Source organism: Salmo salar, chromosome 16 (assembly GCF_965601325.2).
Source record: "Salmo salar chromosome 16, fSalSal1, whole genome shotgun sequence".
NCBI classification, from domain to species: Eukaryota; Metazoa; Chordata; class Actinopteri; order Salmoniformes; family Salmonidae; genus Salmo; species Salmo salar.
In genome coordinates, this window is record NC_138306.1 from 48613197 (window position 1) to 48634298 (window position 21102).

A 21102-nucleotide genomic window follows, 5' to 3' on the forward strand; every position below is an offset into this window, starting at 1 on the left:
CCTTGCGGTCGGAGGCTGAGCAGTTGCCATACCAGGCGGTGATGCAACCAGTCAGGATGCTCTCGATGGTGCAGCTGTAGAACCTTTTGAGGATCTAAGGACCCATGCCAAATATTTTCAGTCTCATGAGGGGGAATAGGTTTTGTCGTGCCCTCTTCATGACTGTCTTGGTGTGCTTGGACCATGTTAGTTTGTTGGTGATGTGGACACCAAGGAACTTGACACTCTCAACCTGCTCCACTACAGCCCCGATGTGAATGGGGGCGTGCTCGGTCCTCCTTTTCCTGTAATCCTCAATCATGTCCTTTGTCTTGATCACATTGAGGGTGAGGTTGTTGTCCTTGCACCACACGGTCAGGTCTCTGACCTCCCTATAGGCTGTCTCTTCGTTGTCGGTGATCAGGTTTTCTCACTCTACTATCTCGGCCTTGAGGCTGCATGACTATCAGCAGGTGCAGACAGTTCTCAGCCTGAGAACTTAAACAGTACATCTCCATTACCCAGTACTTTTCCATCATTGTGCATTGCAAGCATACAAAGGTTATCACATATATACAGTAATCATGGCATTGGCATCATGAGATGCTCGCCTGAGGTAGAGTAAAACCTCTAGACTTAGATATCGTGCACCAGCTGTACACAAATATGCGTAAGCAGCCACCCTGTGTCTTACCAGAGGCTGCTGTTCTATCCTGCTAATAGAGTGAATAACCTGCCAGCTGTATATTATTAATGTCGTCGTTCAGCCACGACTCGGTGAAACATAAGATATTATAGTTTTAATGTCCCGTTGGTAGGATATACGTGCTTTCAGTTCATTCTATTTATTTTCCAGCGATTGAACGTTAGCTAGCAGTACGGAGGGCAAAGTCAGATTAGCCACTCGTCGCCTGATCGTCACAAGGCACCCTGATCTCTTTCCGTGAAATCTCTGTTTCTTTCTCCAGCGAATGACGGGGATGAGGGCCTGTTCGGGTGTTTGGAGTATATCCTTCCTGTCCGACTCATTAAAGAAAAACTATTTGTCCAATTCGAGGTGAGTAATCGCTGTTCTGATGTTCAGAAGCTCTTTTCGGTCATAAGAGACGGTAGCAGCAACATTATGTACAAAATAAGTTAAGAATAACGTAAAAAAAATATATAAAAATAGCACGGTTGGTTAAGAGCCAATAAAACAGCAGCCATCCCCTCCAGTGCCATCACAACAACAATTCACACTTCTGCAGAAATAGGTCAAATTAAGCCGTAATAGGCAAATTCCTGCAGGAGGAATTTATGCATCTATGCTATGCTTTATGACTCACCCTGAATATAAGGTTTAAATCATTAGTTTATCTGGTGTCTCTCTCGTTCAACTGACTCACTGACTAGGCAGCGGCTCCCTCTGTGGGCTGTAACAAGCACAACACCCCTTGACACAGATTATCCATTATATTTACCAGATACTCTAGCCAATCCAGTATCACAGATTGTGAAATAGACACAAATTGCTCATTGGGAATTCATGACAGGCACACAAAATGTAAAAAAACTTTGTGTGCAGTACACAATGTTGTATACATTGAATTTCAATCTCACAGATAAAGATATTAGGTTACTTAAGACAGAAACAATGAGTGAGGTTGGTCAGGTGTATAATGCCACTAGACAACGTTACTGATTAACTGAGTGATTCATTGGAACACATCTCAAATTATTAACAGGCAAATCTGTTAGAATAATTTGTATGTGTTAGGAAAATGACTTAACTGTCCCACTCTGTTATTATAGAATAGGGAGATATGTTTAAGAATAATGGGAAGATAAAATCAGGATATGGGGAGATCGATTAGGATTGTAAAACTTTGAGGTTATATTCTTTAGTAGGGATGTAAACTGAGTGAAGTTGTAGATTAGGTAAAAGAAAAACATTGGAGAGGTTTCAAACCAAGAGGGCCATAAAGGGGGAGGGGAGGTGAAAGCCTTGAACAATGTGGCAAATTTTTATGGTTCTTTGTGGTTAGTGGAAAAGTACTGGTTGTTTGAGAAGGGAGTGGTCTAAAGATAAGAATATAAAAGGACTGACTCCTAATTGTTGACTTTAGAACGTTCTCTGAATACACTGTACAGACCTTTTGCAGAAAGCTGAGTCCTTGCCTAATTATTATTAACCCAGTGTTTTACAAACCTTGGGGATTAGTCAAGGCTTATTGATTGTTAATTATTATCATTGGGATTCGAAAATTCCCGTAACAAAATCATAACTGCATAGCTTTTGCAGAAACTATTTTCCCAAACTTTTTATTTTATAACAATTTGTGTGTATTGTTGTGATTGTGTTGAATATAAAGAAATCATACAACTAACTGTACGTCACAACGTACACGTAGAACTAGAACTAGAACGCTAGAGCACATATGATTTAGTCTTCAATAAATGACTTGCATACAACTGCATACACAAAATTACTTTTCATGTTTCTAGTGGTTGTGGTAACTGGTGGTGCAAAATCAGATTTCACCTCCCCCAACTAGTTGCAGCCATGCAGTCCCTGGCAACACTGGCAGACTGCCCAAAAGCTTCCTGCGCTCATGATGACATTGCTGCTCGTGCTGCTCCATTACTAGTGCACAGGCAAAATAGTCCCAGCAATGCCTCTAACACCTACAGTGTTAGAGTAAAATGGTAATCATCTGGATATGTGCGCAACAAAAGTTCAACATTCACCTTCTGCTACCATTTTTGTCATGTCCTCTATGCATACAGTTTAAGGCATACATTTGATAAATCCAATGTATGCACCACACAGAACGCACTGCAACTGCCTCTGCAACACAATGCTGCAAGGCAAACGCAGCGTTTCATTGGAAATGTATGTTCTTCTGGTGTTCCAAAATGCAATGACACTATCGGTAACTAGCAAGATGGCAGCTACCACAAAACGATGTATGCAAACTTATGTTGAAAACAACTGTCGGCTGTCTTGGATGCTGTCTCCAGTTCTTTATACCTCAGTGACCCATACTTGTCTATCAATTTTGCTGCCAGCAGGTCAAACCACAGAGTTTCTCAATCTGGGAACACTTGTGAAGCAGACCAGACCAGGGTTTGAGAAATCAATTGGCTTGTTCAACATTGCAACCAACAGCGCAGGCCACTGTCGACTGACCTACAAAGAGCCCTACATCATAAATAACTACTCATTATTATTTTCAGATCAGTCACAATTTACTATGGTACATTAAGGTTTTGATCCTCTCGAACATGACCAATGACAGTGGTGAAAAATTCTTACTTAGTTTCACATTTTCTCGAAATCTAAAGACACAACCTAGATTCGAGCCAATGGGCGTGTTTGAGCGGATCACTTTTGTCAAGTCGCCTTCCAAAGCCTGTTGCATTATGGGGATACAAATTGTCAGACTTACGCCTATATGACAACTGCATAAACTTTACAAAAATCATGTGATCAAAGGTCATGAAGTTTTGACTGCAGTCAACTTAACATTTCTGCAGTTGCTCTACACCAACTTCATCCTGCAGCGCCATCGCCTGCATTATGGGAGGTTCTACGGTCAACCAATCATTAGTTGTTTTTGTTAGACCCCCGTGAACGTGATCAAAGACATGGCTGAAACATGAACAAACTTTGCCACGATTCACAGTGGACATGTACAATTGAATGTGATATTTGAGGCTCTCTCACCAACTGATAGTACTATGTACACACATATTTGTGAGTGCATGATATGGAGGTTGAAGACGTTTATTTTGACAAAGAATAACTTTTATTAACAATGGCAACACTGCCAAGTTGAACTGAGCGTTGCTGTTAGAAATCCATATCAGTGTCTGACCTTTGGCTGTTGCAGATGCACCTCCCCCAACTTCACTCGTCGACTTTCGTCTAGTCGGTTGCTTTCACCTTACTACTCAAACGAGCCCGTTGTTTTAAGTAGTTGAACATAATGGGCACGTTCGAGCGGAACACTTGGTCACCGCCTTTCAAAGTGTGTTGCATTATGTGATAAAAATTGTCTGACTTGTGCCTACATGTTGACTGCATGACCGTTACAATAATCATGTGATCAAAGGTCATGAAGTTTTGACTGCAGTTGCTCTTCACCAACTCCATCCGGCAGCCATCGCCTGCATAGTGGGAGACTCTATTGTCAACCAATCATTAGAGTCTTTTTGTTTGACTCACCCGAACGTGAGCAAAGACAAGACTGGAACAGGAACCAAGTTTGTTGCAACTCATATATAGCAGGCTACAGTGGATATACAAATGCATGTGATATTTGAGGCTCCCTCTCACTAAATGATTGTACACACATATATATATATATATATATGTAACATACACTGCTCAAAAAAAATAAAGGGAACACTAAAATAACACATCCTAGATCTGAATGAATGAAATAATCTTATTAAATACTTTTTTCTTTACATAGAAATCCAATTTATCAACCCATGGAGGTCTGGATTTGGAGTCACACTCAAAATTAAAGTGGAAAACCACACTACAGGCTGATCCAACTTTGATGTAATGTCCTTAAAACAAGTCAAAATGAGGCTCAGTAGTGTGTGTGGCCTCCACATGCCTGTATGACCTCCCTTCAACGCCTGGGCATGCTCCTGAGGAGGTGGCGGATGGTCTCCTGAGGGATCTCCTCCCAGACCTGGACTAAAGCATCTGCCAACTCCTGGACAGTCTGTGGTGCAACGTGGCGTTGGTGAATGGAGCGAGACATGATGTCCCAGATGTGCTCAATTAGATTCAGGTCTGGGGAACGGGCGGGCCAGTCCATAGCATCAATGCTTTCCTCTTGCAGGAACTGCTGACACACTCCAGCCACATGAGGTCTAGCATTGTCTTGCATTAGGAGGAACCCAGGGCCAACCGCACCAGCATATGGCCTCACAAGGGGTCTGAGGATCTCATCTCGGTACCTAATGGCAGTCAGGCTACCTCTGGCGAGCACATGGAGGGCTGTGCGGCCCCCCAAAGAAATGCCACCCCACACCATGACTGACCCACCGCCAAACCGGTCATGCTGGAAGATGTTGCAGGCAGCAGAACATTCTCCACGGCGTCTCCAGACTCTGTCACGTCTGTCACATGTGCTCAGTGTGAACCTGCTTTCATCTGCGAAGAGCACAGGGCCCCAGTGGCGAATTTGCCAATCTTGGGGTTCTCTGGCAAATGCCAAACGTCCTGCACGGTGTTGGGCTGTAAGCACAACCCCTACCTGTGGATGTCGGGCCCTCATACCACCCTCATGGAGTCTGTTTCTGACCGTTTCAGCAGACACATGCACATTTGTGGCCTGCTGGAGGTCATTTTGCAGGGCTCTGGCAGTGCTCCTCCTGCTCCTCCTTGCAAAAAGGCAGAGGTAGCGGTCCTGCTGCTGGGTTGTTGCCCTCCTACGGCCTCCTCCACGTCTCCTGATGTACTGGCCTGTCTCGTGGTAGCGCCTCCATGCTCTGGACACTACGCTGACAGACACAGCAAACCTTCTTGCCAGCTCGCATTGATGTGCCATCCTGGATGAGCTGCACTACCTGAGCCACTTGTGTGGGTTGTAGACTCCGTCTCATGCTACCACTAGAGTGAAAGCACCGCCAGCATACAAAAGTGACCAAAACATCAGCCAGGAAGCATAGGAACTGAGAAGTGGTCTGTGGTCCCCACCTGCAGAACCACTCCTTTATTGGGGGTGTCTTGCTAATTGCCTATAATTTCCACCTGTTGTCTATTCCATTTGCACAACAGCATGTGAAATGTATTGTCAATCAGTGTTGCTTCCTAAGTGGACAGTTTGATTTCACAGAAGTGTGATTGACTTGGAGTTACATTGTGTTATTTAAGTGTTCCCTTTATTTTTTTGAGCAGTGTATATTTACAGTTTGTGAGTGTGTGATAAGGGTTGGAGACATTATAAAGAAAAACATTTATAAACATTGGCAAACACTGCCATGTTGATCTGAGCCTTGCTGTTAGAAAACCACATTAGTGTCTGACTTTTGGCTGTTGCAGAGGCACCTCCCCTGACTGCACTCCTCGACTTTTGCCTACAGTCGGTTGTTTTTAGCCTTACCACTCAAACGCGCCCCTTGACTTCACATTAGGACAGTGAAAGATGTAACAAACCTAAATGTCATTAAAGCAGTTTGTGATAGGACGTGAACAGGTGCACACTTTAGCGGGTATGAGGATAGAACTGGCATACTAATTCCAGTGGTTTGTCAGAAAGTATTCACACCCCTTACATTTTTTCCACATTTTGTTGCGTTACAGCCTGAATTTAATGATCTACACACAGTATCCCATAATGTCAAAATTTAATTTTGTTTGTAGAGAATTTTAGAAATTAATAAGTTAAAACCTGAAATGTCTTCAGTCAATAAGTATTCGACTCCTTTGTTATGGCAAGCCTAAATACATTTAGGAGTAAAAATGTGCATAAATCACATAAGTTAAATGGATTCATTCTGTGTTCAATAATACTAGTTAACATGATTTTTGAATAACTACCCCATCGCTCTACCTCATACAGACGTCCCCTGAATGCCCATCTGCTAGCCGTGGCCCGCTAGCTGTCTAGAGCACATCGGACTGTTAGCTTAAGAGGCCCATCGGACAAATTCTTTGGCCACTATACCTATTTTGACAATTTGGCCTGGTTTACCACACGGAGCCCTGCTGATCCATCTGCCGACGTAACAGCACGAGGGGGCCACAACAGACCTTCTTCCGTCGCAACGTCCCTCAAAGGCCCTTCTCCTAGCTTGCTATCCCCGGCCCGCTAGCTGCCTGAAGCCACTCACTGCACTCCTATGATCACTCGGCTACGCATGCCTCTCCCTAACGTCAATATGCCTGGTCCATTGTGGTTTTGGTTAGTAATAATTGCCTCATTTCACTGTGGAGCCTCTAGCCCTGCTCAATACGCCTTAATTAACACTTTAGTTCAACCTCTCACACATGCGGTGACATCACCTGGTTTAAATGATATTTCTAGAGACAATATCTCTTTAATCGTCACTCTATGCACAGGTTTACCCCCACTGTATTCACATCCTACCATACCTTTGTCTGTACATTATGCCTTGAATCTATTCTACCGTGTCCAGAAATCTGCTCCTTTTACTCTCTGTTCTGAACGTACTAGATGATCAGTTCTTTTAGCCTTTAGTTGTAACCTTATCCTACTCCTCCTCTGTTCCTCTGGTGATGTGGAGGTTAATCCAGGCCCTGCAGTGCCTAGCTACACTCCCGTTCCCCAGGTGCTCTCATTTGTTGACTTCTGTAACCGTAAAAGCCTTGGTTTCATGCATGTTAACATTAGAAGCCTCCTCCCTAAGTTGGTTTTATTCACTGCTTTAGCACACTCTGCCAACCCGGATGTCCTAGCCGTGTCTGAATCCAGGCTTAGGAAGACCACCAAAAACCCTGAAATTTCCACCCCTAACTATAACATTTTCCGACAAGATAGAACTGCCAAAGGGGGTGGAGTTGCAATCTACTGCAGGGATAGCCTGCAGAGTTCTGTCTTACTATCCAGGTCTGTGCCCAAACAATTTCAGCTTCTACTTTTACATTTACATTTAAGTCATTTAGCAGACACTCTTATCCAGAGCGACTTACAAATTGGTGCATTCACCTTATAATATCCAGTGGAACAACCACTTTACAATAGTGCATCTAAATCTTTTAAGGGGGGGGTTAGAAGGATTACTTTATCCTATCCCAGGTATTCCTTGAAGAGGTGGGGTTTCAGGTGTCTCCGGAAGGTGGTGATTGACTCCGCCGTCCTGGCGTCGTGAGGGAGCTTGTTCCACCATTGGGGTGCCAGAGCAGCGAACAGTTTTGACTGGGCTGAGCGGGAACTGTGCTTCCTCAGAGGTAGGGAGGCGAGCAGGCCAGAGGTGGATGAACGGAGTGCCCTTGTTTGGGTGTAGGGCCTGATCAGAGCCTGAAGGTACGGAGGTGCCGTTCCCCTCACAGCTCCGTAGGCAAGCACCATGGTCTTGTAGCGGATGCGAGCTTCGACTGGAAGCCAGTGGAGAGAGCGGAGGAGCGGGGTGACGTGAGAGAACTTGGGAAGGTTGAACACCAGACGGGCTGCGGCGTTCTGGATGAGTTGTAGGGGTTTAATGGCACAGGCAGGGAGCCCAGCCAGCAGCGAGTTGCAATAATCCAGACGGGAGATGACAAGTGCCTGGATTAGGACCTGCGCCGCTTCCTGTGTGAGGCAGGGTCGTACTCTGCGAATGTTGTAGAGCATGAACCTACAGGATCGGGTCACCGCCTTGATGTTGGTGGAGAACGACAGGGTGTTGTCCAGGGTCACGCCAAGGCTCTTAGCACTCTGGGAGGAGGACACAAGGGAGTTGTCAACCGTGATGGCGAGATCATGGAACGGGCAGTCCTTCCCCGGGAGGAAGAGCAGCTCCGTCTTGCCGAGGTTCAGCTTGAGGTGGTGATCCGTCATCCACACTGATATGTCTGCCAGACATGCAGAGATGCGATTCGCCACCTGGTTGTCAGAAGGGGGAAAGGAGAAGATTAATTGTGTGTCATCTGCATAGCAATGATATGAGAGATCATGTGAGGATATGACAGAGCCAAGTGACTTGGTGTATAGCGAGAATAGGAGTGGGCCAAGAACAGAGCCCTGGGGGACACCAGTGGGGAGAGCACGTGGTGCGGAGACAGATTCTTGCCACGCCACCTGGTAGGAGCGACCTGTCAGGTAGGACGCAATCCAAGCGTGGGCGGCGCCGGAGATGCCCAGCTCGGAGAGGGTGGAGAGGAGGATCTGATGGTTCACGGTATCAAAGGCAGCAGATAGGTCTAGAAGGATGAGAGCAGAGGAGAGAGAGTTAGCTTTAGCAGTGCGGAGAGCCTCCGTGACACAGAGAAGAGCAGTCTCAGTTGAATGCCCAGTCTTGAAACCTGACTGATTAGGATCAAGAAGGTCATTCTGAGAGAGATAGCAAGAGAGCTGGCCAAGGACGGCGCGTTCAAGAGTTTTGGAGAGAAAGGAAAGAAGGGATACTGGTCTGTAGTTGTTGACATCGGAGGGATCGAGTGTAGGTTTTTTCAGAAGGGGTGCAACTCTCGCTCTCTTGAAGACTGAAGGGACGTAGCCAGCGGTCAAGGATGAGTTGATGAGCGAGGTGAGGTAGGGGAGAAGGTCTCCGGAAATGGTCTGGAGAAGAGAGGAGGGGATAGGGTCAAGTGGGCAGGTTGTTGGGCGGCCGGCCATCACAAGACGCGAGATTTCATCTGGAGAGAGAGGGGAGAAAGAGGTCAAAGCACAGGGTAGGGCAGTGTGAGCAGGACCAGCAGTGTCGTTTGACTTAGCAAACGAGGATCGGATGTCGTCAACCTTCTTTTCAAAATGGTTGACGAAGTCATCCGCAGAGAGGGAGGAGGGGGGGGGGGGGGGAGGAGGATTCAGAAGGGAGGAGAAGGTAGCAAAGAGCTTCCTAGGGTTAGAGGCAGATGCTTGGAGTTTAGAGTGGTAGAAAGTGGCTTTAGCAGCAGAGACAGAAGAGGAAAATGTAGAGAGGAGGGAGTGAAAGGATGCCAGGTCCGCAGGGAGGCGAGTTTTCCTCCATTTCCGCTCGGCTGCCCGGAGCCCTAAAAATCCACCTCTCCAGAAACAAGTCTCTTACCGTTGCCGCTTGTTATAGACCACCTTCTGCCCTCAGCTGTGCCCTGGACACCATATGATTTACTATTATTCTACAATGTAGAAAATAGTAAAAAATTAAATTAAAACCATTGAATGAGTAGGTGTGTCCAAACTTTTGATTGGTACTGTATGTAATTTTCCCCACTCAGTTTCACACAAAACCTTCTCACTGCACGTCAAATCAAATTGTATTTGTCACATGGTTAGCAGATGTTAATGGAAGTGTAGCGAAATGCTTGTGCTTCTAGTTCTAGTTTCAACCATGCAGTATCATCTAACAAGTAATCTAACCTAACAATTCCACAACTACCTGCATAGGCAAGATGCAGTAGATGCTATAGAGTACAGTATATACATATGAGATGAGTAATGTAGGGTATGTAAACATTATATACAGTGGCATTGTTTAAAGTGGCTAGTGATACATTTAGTTACATCAAGATGGCAAGATGCACCAGATGGTATAGCGTACAGTATATACATATGAGATGAGTAATGTAGGGTATGTAAACATCATATAAAGTGGCTAGTGATAATTTGATTTCATAAATTTTTCCATTATTAAAAGTGGATAGAGATGAGTCAGTATGTTGGCAGCAGCCACTCAATGTTAGTGGTGGCTGTTTAACAGTCTGATGGCCTTGAGATGGAAGCTGTTTTTCAGTCTCTCGGTCCCTGCTTTGATGCACCTGTACTGACCTCGCCTTCTGGATGTTAGCGGGGTGAACAGGCAGTGGCTCGGGTGGTTGCTGTCCTTGATGATCTTTTTGGCCTTCCTGTGACATCGGGTGGTGTAGGTGTCCTGGCGGGCAGGTAGTTTGCACCCGGTGATGCGTTGTGCAGACCTCACTACCCTCTGGAGAGCCTTACGGTTATGTGTACGCTGAGGAACTTAACTCTCCACCCTCTCCACTACTGTCCCGTCAATGTAGATAGGGGGATGCTCCCTCTGCTGTTTCCTGAAGTCCACGATCATCTCCTTTGTTTTGTTGACATTGAGTGTGAGGTTATTTTCCTGACACCACACTCCGAGGGCCCTCACCTCCTCCCTGTAGGCCGTCTCGTCGTTGTTGGTAATCAAGCCTACCACTGTAGTGTCGTCTGCAAACTTGATGATTGAGTTGGCGGCGTGCATGGCCACGCAGTCGTGGGTGAACAGGGAGTACAGGAGAGGGCTGAGCACGCACCCTTGTGGGGACCCAGTGTTGAGGATCAGCGGGGTGGAGATGTTGTTACCTACCCTCACCACCTGAGGGCGGCCCATCAGGAAGTCCAGGACCCAGTTGCACAGGGCGGGGTCGAGACCCAGGGTCTCGAGCTTAATGACGAGTTTGGAGGGTACTATGGTGTTAAATGCTGAGCTGTAATTGATGAACAGCATTCTTACATAGGTATTCCTCTTGTCCATATGGGTTAGGGCAGTGTGCAGTGTGATGGCGATTGCGTCGTCGGTGGACCTATTAGGGCGGTAAGCAAATTGGAGTGGATCTAGGGTGTCAGGTAGGGTGGAGGTGATATGGTCCTTAACTAGTCTCTCAAAGCACTTCATGATGACGGAAGTGAGTGCTACAGGGCGGTAGTCATTTAGCTCAGTTACCTTAGCTTTCTTGGGAACAGGAACAATGGTGGCCCTTGTCATGACGTTGGCCTCTTTTGGTACAGGGAGGACAGTTGACCCCCTCCCTTCTGCAAAACCACCCCCTACCTTCCCCCCAATCCACCCTGTGTGTAAAGGGTCGTAAAAACTCAAAAATTCCAGGAGAGTCTCTGGCCACATGGCCCATAGAGAGACACAGGAAATTCTTCCAACTCATAGAATTGGAGAGCCAAGCGACATTTTGTGTTCTGGAGAAGGTATGGAAGATTGGTGAAGAATCCAGCTACGAACTGATCCGCTTGGTACAATTTTGTGATACTCAGAAGAGACAATATAGCCATATTACCATAAAACTGTTTATATAATAGCATCATAATGGTTGTATAGAATGTATTAATAAGGATAACGCTTTTGTAAGACATTGAGATGCTATGTACTGATGTAATGTGATAGATTTGGTTACAGAAATACAATTCTAACTCAGTCATAGGCACGCCCCCAGGGACCCATACAGGACCAGGCGTCATTTGACAAGCCTGTTCTATGGGCACTATAAAACACCCCCGGATTTACATTTCTTGAGACCAGGCCCCCACTCCATTGCGAGAAGTGGGCCAATAGGTTGACCATCCAAGTATTCTACTGAAAGTGAACCATACCACGTGGTTAACTCTTAGACTATTGATACCGACAGAATAAGAACAAGTCTTTGATATTAATTATTAGTCTGCAGCTAAGTAAATTATATAATCGAACGCGAAGACCAACGAAACATCCATTCGATGACGACATTAATGAATGTCGCTCTGAAAGATCCATTCTAACCGAGAGAGAGAGCGAGAACGCGGACAAAACTCCCCAACAGAACAGAACTCTCGAACAAGGATCACGACGACACATGAGCGTAAATATATATTGATTGCAATTGTTCCCGAATGAGTGAGCCTTCAATTGTCAATTGTTAATATTAATGAACTCTGTGTAACTGCCACAGCTGACCTTTTATGATCCATTGTTCAACAGGCCGACCTGCCTGTTTAGGCCACAAGGGCACATTCCTATACCAATCCTTTGTGACGATAATTACTGTTTGTATGTTTTTCTGTTAATTACTTAGTGTAGTAAATAAATGATTTTAAGACAATTGATGTATGGATGATTTTAGTAAAGACTGGGTTCGTGCAGATACAACAATTTACGACGTTTGGAATGAGACTGGACTAGAGGTAAAATACACCATTGAAACTAGAAGATAATCGGCCTATACTATAATAGAATAGAATATTATGGTACAGGAAAGTTATATTAGGAAAATTATAGCTTTGTAATCTGAATATTCTCCTTGGTGCCCTGATCTCCTAGTTAATTACAATTAAACGATTAATCAGTTTAATCGCGTGATAATAATTACAGGGAGCTAATTGATAAACATATCTTCCGTTTAATGGTAACCCAAAGACACGATATTTGGTGCCCCCGTGTGAGGACTCAAGCTAAAACGCACGTTGGTTCAATTTGATAATACATTTGGAGCCCCCGTGCGAGGAATCTAAGATAGAATTGGACTTTGCTGTGAAATTCTATATATCAATTGTGCAAACAGCCTGCTATATAAACAAAGTGATTGTGCATTTTCCATTGAGAGAAGCTATTTAGAGTAGCTCCGGTCTTATGTCGATAGCAGTGAGGATTAAATTCCAGATTTAGTCCGTTAGGCCAAACGGTACTATTTCTGTCGGTCAATATTAACTTCTAGAGTAAGGTTAGAAATTAGAAGTTAACTGTCCGGTAAACCGAGCCGAATAATTTGCCTACCGCACTAAGACAGTGTGGGCAGACCGTATGCGTATTTTGTATTTAAGTACCGTGTCGCTCCGGTCAGCATAAACGACAGCAGAATATGCTGAATGGGTTTAAGGTGAGACGTCACTAGAAAACCCACCCTTTCCATAAGTGAAAGGATCCTATTTTGGTGCTTGGAAGGATACTCCTGAACCAAGTAGCAATAGCTTAGCATTACGGGTAAGCTAACAGAGAGGGAACATTTTACCCTCCCCCGTAACACGTTTAAAATTTCTCCGCTAGCACGACGGAAGTCCGACCTTTGTACTTCCGTTTAATTTCAGCATTCTGCACCCTGGTGAAGAATTGCCAGTACATCTCTAGGGGAAATTCAAACGTGGAGCACGGTAACATATCCAGACAATCACAATTGACTGGATATGACGTCTCATTCAATTTAACTAACAAGTGAAATTGCCAGATTTACCTTTTCAAGTGGATCTTTCAAATAATATCCAAAATTGATTGGGCGTCTACAATGAGACATGATTAACTTTTTCAAAACTTAACTTAGATGAAGCAATGCTCTCAGGTTAATTGAAAGTTAATTCCCAGATAGCCTATACAGGTTTGATATATCATAAATAGATTAATCAGTAAAATCTGCTTTAGCAAGGCACAGTCAGTAAAACCCCTTTACGGACGCTCAGCCCCAGGGAGGAGCGTACCCTAGTGGTGAAGGGTCCCAACATTTGACCTACGGTTTACACTTATGATATCCAATCAATGGAGATTGTATGGATTATCGTCTCATTCAATTTAATAAGTTAAATTGTCGAACATACCTTTCTAGGTTCTTCCAATTAAATGAGACAACTTAAACTTTGCATATTAACCTGGTAATCTCTCAGGTAATTCAAGTTTAATACCCAGATAGCCTACCCAGGTAGGACTAATCATTGGCATTGATTAATTCAATTTGCTTTTGCAAATTCATTCACGTCCAACTTCCACAGTACTGTACAGTACTGATGGTTCATTAACGTCTATAAATAGATTAAAATCGTCTTTGCAGCTCCCCACATTCCAAAATTTTGGAAAATTAGGAAAAACATTTTTTCCTTTCAAATGTTCTAATAATGTGCAGGCTATCAGAGGGGGTGGTCCCCACTCGCCCGCTAATTAGTGAACCTCCACCCGTAAATGGATTGATCTCTGACCTCAGCAGCGATAACAACCCTAATTATGCCATTAGTGGAAAAGCAGACAATAATGTTTTCCAAAATCAACCATCGGGCGCAGGCCTCGTAAAGGTTCTCTCCAGTCTAGCTCTGATGTCTTGCCATCCGAGATTGCCATCTGTCCAATACCGCAGTGCACAGCTGAAGCACGAGCAGGTAACGGTAGACATAAAGGGACAGGTGGAGAGAACCGGGAAACCAATGACAAATGCAGAAAAGGGAAAAATTCTGCTAGCTATGGAACTGCGTTCGAAAACTGAACAATTAAATGTAATTGCAAAAACGTATGACGATGAACAAGCACAAGCTCTTCAACAAAATCGTTTTCTACAGGAACAACTCGATTTAGCCAAAACTAAATACGATGATGTCCATGCCAAACTAGATAAATCTGAAGAGTTATCTACAAACAGGAGCGCTCAACTTGACAACATGCATGCTGTTTTGTTGAATGTTACTCAAAATAACACGGTGCTCCTCAAAGCGCTGCAGACCAAAGATGATCAGTTAATGAACACAATGACAAAGTTGGATGATAAATCAGCAGAACTTATTGAAGTCGCTGACCAAATGAATGATGAGAGAACTCAGGTGATGAGGTTGGAAATATTGATTTCTAAGCAAGCAGAGGAAATCTCATCACTGAATCTCTCGCTCCGTACTCAAGACCTCTATCTGCAAACCATGACAGATAAGTTTGAGAACGAAAGGAGCAGGTGTGACACTCACGTGTCCAAAATCAGTACTCTAAGCGCTCAAGTGGACTCTGCAATGCAGCAGAATTCCACCCTTAGGTACCATCTGGAGGAAATCCAGAATGGTCACGCTCTACAGTGCGACTTCCCATCCAAGCAACCGGAGCCCGGTACTCACAGGAGTGAAGACAATAGGTTTCAGACCTTGCCTCCCTCATGTGTCCCTCAGTCTTCTCCTCTTGGCCCTTCGGCACTGAGTAATATGGCGCCTCTTGGCCAACAACAACAAGGCTTGGCTTCTTCTCTTGGCCTTTCGGCCCCAATCTCTCCACAGGATGAAGCCAACCCTCTCCGCCCGCTTGGCGCGGAATACCTTGACAAACTCGTCAAGAATTTCCCCACCTTTAACCCCATTCCAAGTCAGCCTAACGATACTGAGATGTTCCTAGCTGACATAGAGGACGCGTTGGGTGGCTACCCGAACGCTACGGGTTCTGACAGGGTTTACCTGTTGAAGCGAACGTCGAATAGACACGTGACGAGGTTCATTCGTCTACAACAGCAACACGTGCTAAATGACTATGCTAAACTTGCCACAGCTTTGAAATTAGAATTCAGTGGTTCTGCGACTCGCAAACACGATAGCTCACTGGCTAACACCGTCAAACAAGCTCGGAACGAACACCCACAAGCTTACTATCATAGGCTTCGTTCAGCTTACTTTGGCCTACTCACGGAAACAGGAATGAAAGAGCTGTTACCATTCAAACAAATGTTTCTGTCGAACATGTATCCCACCTTCATTACCTACTTGGGCCCTGCAGCCCACGTTGGCTTGCCTATCTTACAACTCAGAGAGCTTGCAAGCACAGCTTTTGAGGCATCAAAAGTTCACAACGCTAAGAGCCCTGACCACTCAGTTTTGAAGTTTAACCAGGAGCACTCACTCCAGTTAGAGGGTGCATTATCAGGTATTGGAGCGTCGAGAGATGACGCACAACAACAGTTTCTACCACGAAACCATGATTCCAATAACCTCCGCGGTCGAAATAACTGTAAAGTACGTAGCCATCAACATGACTACCGCTACAATCGACCCGTTCGCTACGTTCCTGCACCCAACCCACAAAAAGTGTCAGAGCACAAGGGTAACAAAGGGTTGAAGGACGATCAAAACGTAGACCAATGTTCTCCAGAAGTCCCATTACGGGAAGAACTTAAGCGAGAACAATTTGAGAAAAGGGTAAAAGATAAGTCACAAGGACTAGACGGGGAATTACCGGACACCAGGTCTGCAGGAATTAACACCCATAGCATGGACGTTAAAGTTCAAATTTGTCCCGCTCTCATTCAAAACCCTATCCAGGGCCCGCTTGATCAAGAAACAAGCCCCCGGGCTCTGTCTATAGACTCTGATACAGAAGTTGCGAAGAAAAAGGTCAAACGCTTCGTTAAAGCCAAGCCCACTCAAAATCGGAAAAGTCAATCTGCTTCCATCTTGAACAGACATGGCACATCACGTCGTTGCGAACGACCACTCCACTTTGTGGGGAATATGTCCACTAACCACGAATCTAAACGGCCATACCTGGAAACAGTCCTGGAGGACTGTTTAGCTTGTCATGCGCTAATTGATTCGGGTGCGACAATATCACTCATCTCTCAAACATTATTTGATGATCTCAAAAGGGCTTTGAAACCAACTAAACGTTGGTTAAAAGTGGAACGATGCGACACTAAACTTCGAGGGGTCACTCAGACTACCTCGCCTCTCACGTTGAGAGTCATGCTGAAACTACACTTCCAGGACGTATCGCTCGTTCACCCTGTGTATGTTACCAGCCTCGAAACTGTAACCCTGCTACTTGGAGCAGACTTGATGGATCCCATTGATGGATTGGAAAACCAACCAGGTATGGTCACAGGCCACAGTGCCTTCTCCACTGACCACACCGTCTCCCCCTAACGCTAGCTGCAACGCAGTCATTCTCGAGGGGTATCTGTCGAAAGCACCCCTTGGGAAAAAGACGTTTAGAAACCTCTTGGTACAGAATCCGATCCATGGAGATATCGTACTATCTCGACACATTCCATCAGCCAACCTGATTGACCATTCTTTTCATGATTTCGAGCCAGCTGTCTCTGTGAATAAGCAACTTCCCTCCTCCTTGCAGTCGTGCAATACGATAGTTGAGATGAACTTCTCTTGCCCTTTGGACACTTCCGCAAGCACTGCGGCCCTCTCAGCAAGTAAAACATTGATGCACAGAGTATACTCTGCTTCCGATGATACACCTTCCGCTTTGTTGGGGACTGTCACCCCTTACAATGACACTAATGGCGTCAGTCCAGCAACTGACCCGATGACTCCCACTGGTGAAACACTTTGCAATATCACAGACCGATATCCTCGTCTCAGTTCGCAGGTAATGAAGAGGTTGCCACACGCAGACGCGGTGGTGACTGACATGCCTCGACAGCCACTGAGCGTTTTGAAGCACAAACACCAGGAGATTTGGTTGAAAGGTTACAGCCATTCTCAGCACAACGCGGCCGCTGACAACTCGTACATAGGGTCCGACCTTTTCATTTGCGCATCGGACACCAACACCACCCGCTGGTGGGGGGGGTCCCGAGGCACAAAGGGGGGGGGAATAGTAGCCCAGACCCATGATGAGCCTCATCGAGGCCGGTGGGGGGGGTCAAGACTACGGACAACACCGTACGAGGCCGCCAGAGCATAAATCAAATCTAGTTGTAAACTCTCCTATGAGAACAGTGAGGAGCAGACAGGCCCCTAGACGGGGATTATCTTAGAAGACATCTAAGATAGTACTGAGGTGTACCACACTGGTCGTAAAGGAAGTCCAGTGGACTTGTCCACCTCCAAAACAAATGGCAACAATAATCATTCTTTGCCATGTGTAGGTTCAACTACAATACAACTAGTAAAATGCTCCAATCATGTGTTCCGGTAGATAATATTTCAGAATAAATCGGTAGGATAACTGGTCCCCTTGAGTACCAGTACCAACACTAGCAACAGTCAGTCCAGCTACAATCAGTAAGAAGGTTAGAGACTTAACCAATCAAATTACCATTGACAACAGCGACATAGGAGTCACTCAGAGTGCAACACGTGGAGGGGAATCTCCAGTGCACTCTTCCAATGGTTAACACACATGTCACTAATAAATAGGACCCTCCATTCAGGAGTAAAATTATTGTCATGAACCATGATCACACCACGTATGACTGGTCCAATACTTATAGAGTACTTCCGTCGTGAGGTTAGCTCCTCCGTGGATAACATAGCAATGAAATAGACTTCATACCTATCGCCACTACAAAAGTGGAAGAAACAGTGACTTGTAGAAAAACTACTACAGACTCCCTTGACACCAATTCTGACTGACCTCCAGGCATTGACCTGAAAATTACCTGACTACGTCAGACTCATTCTGAACAAGTTGTAATCTGCCCAGATACTTGGTTTTCTTCCCTTGACATGCGCGCTTGTGTAAGCATAAACGCACATGCACAACGGAACATCCAATTAGGATTTATGCTAGGACCACTTAAGGGCCCAAGCAATATACCAGCCTTAGTAAAGTTGAACATTTACTTCTAGGCCTTTGACTCTACAGCACTCACCAGTTTTCTTCCCAGAAGTCCATAGGTCATACCTGTAGACTGCCCAAAACTAGTGCATTACAGCTGTAGACTTATCATATAGTTATCAACTTAGGATAGCGCCTAAGCAACACACCAAGTAGGAAAACCCTAGATATGGCATTAGAGACAATGCCATGATAATCATTTTGCCAGAACATTGGACGTATATAGAATACAGTCCAATTAGATGATTTTTTTTTGTGTGAGAACTATATTTTGTATATTTTTGTTTTGTTTATGCTTTCATTCCTTTTCGGTTCAGTTCCTTTGACACATAGGAAGTGATAGAGCCATAAACAAAGTCCCCATACAACCATCACTTAGTGCCACAACGCCGCTCATTGGGGAATGAATGTAATTATATACATTTCATGAGTGTGTGTGCGTTGTTAACATCTGCCTAAGTTACTGCCCAGATCTTCCAGTCTGGACGACGGGTCCGGAACGGCGACCCCAAATCCGGACACCCACAGCCTATCCTTGTGGTGGCATGCCCGCTGTCAGAGAGACTACCAAGGTAAACCACCAGAGGGGGGGACCGCAACGGCGATCACCAACCAGGACATCCCCTGGCCCTTCCTGGGGTACTTTACAGCTTCCAGGGAACCGACCAAGGTACACCACTAGAGGAGACCGCAACGGCGATCACCAACCGGACATCAACTGCCCATCCTTGTGGTGGACGGCTCCGCTTTCAGCGAGCCTACCAAGTTCAACCACCAGAGAGGACTGCAACGATGATCTACCAATGGGACATCACGTGGTCATGATTTTATGTTGATTTGTAACTTGCAGGATAAACAAGATCCAAACCACCAGGGGGGTATGTCATGACGTTGGCCTCTTTTGGTACAGGGAGGACAGTTGACCCCCTCCCTTCTGCAAAACCACCCCCTACCTTCCCCCCAATCCACCCTGTGTGTAAAGGGTCGTAAAAACTCAAAAATTCCAGGAGAGGTTCTGGCCACATGGCCCATAGAGAGACACAGGAAATTCTTCCAACTCATAGAATTGGAGAGCCAAGCGACATTTTGTGTTCTGGAGAAGGTATGGAAGATTGGTGAAGAATCCAGCTACGAACTGATCCGCTTGGTACAATTTTGTGATACTCAGAAGAGACAATATAGCCATATTACCATAAAACTGTTTATATAATAGCATCATAATGGTTGTATAGAATGTATTAATAAGGATAAAGCTTTTGTAAGACATTGAGATGCTATGTACTGATGTAATGTGATAGATTTGGTTACAGAAATACAATTCTAACTCAGTCATAGGCACGCCCCCAGGGACCCATACAGGACCAGGCGTCATTTGACAAGCCTGTTCTATGGGCACTGTAAAACACCCCCGGATTTACATTTCTTGAGACCAGGCCCCCACTCCATTGCGAGAAGTGGGCCAATAGGTTGACCATCCAAGTATTCTACTGAAAGTGAACCATACCACGTGGTTAACTCTTAGACTATTGATACCGACAGAATAAGAACAAGTCTTTGATATTAATTATTAGTCTGCAGCTAAGTAAATTATATAATCGAACGCGAAGACCAACGAAACATCCATTCGATGACGACATTAATGAATGTCGCTCTGAAAGATCCATTCTAACCGAGAGAGAGAGCGAGAACGCGGACAAAACTCCCCAACAGAACAGAACTCTCGAACAAGGATCACGACGACACATGAGCGTAAATATATATTGATTGCAATTGTTCCCGAATGAGTGAGCCTTCAATTGTCAATTGTTAATATTAATGAACTCTGTGTAACTGCCACAGCTGACCTTTTATGATCCATTGTTCAACAGGCCGACCTGCCTGTTTAGGCCACAAGGGCACATTCCTATACCAATCCTTTGTGACGATAATTACTGTTTGTATGTTTTTCTGTTAATTACTTAGTGTAGTAAATAAATGATTTTAAGACAATTGATGTATGGATGATTTTAGTAAAGACTGGGTTCGTGCAGATACAACAATTTACGACGTTTGGAATGAGACTGGACTAGAGGTAAAATACACCATTGAAACTAGAAGATAATCGGCCTATACTATAATAGAATAGAATATTATGGTACAGGAAAGTTATATTAGGAAAATTATAGCTTTGTAATCTGAATATTCTCCTTGGTGCCCTGATCTCCTAGTTAATTACAATTAAACGATTAATCAGTTTAATCGCGTGATAATAATTACAGGGAGCTAATTGATAAACATATCTTCCGTTTAATGGTAACCCAAAGACACGACACCCTCTTAAAACATGTGGGAACAGCAGACTGGGATAAGGATTGATTGAATATGTCCGTAAACACACCAGCCAGCTGGTCTGCGCATGCTCTGAGGACGCGGCCGGGGATGCCGTCTGGGCCTGCAACCTTGCGAGGGTTAACATGTTTAAATGTCTTACTCACGTTG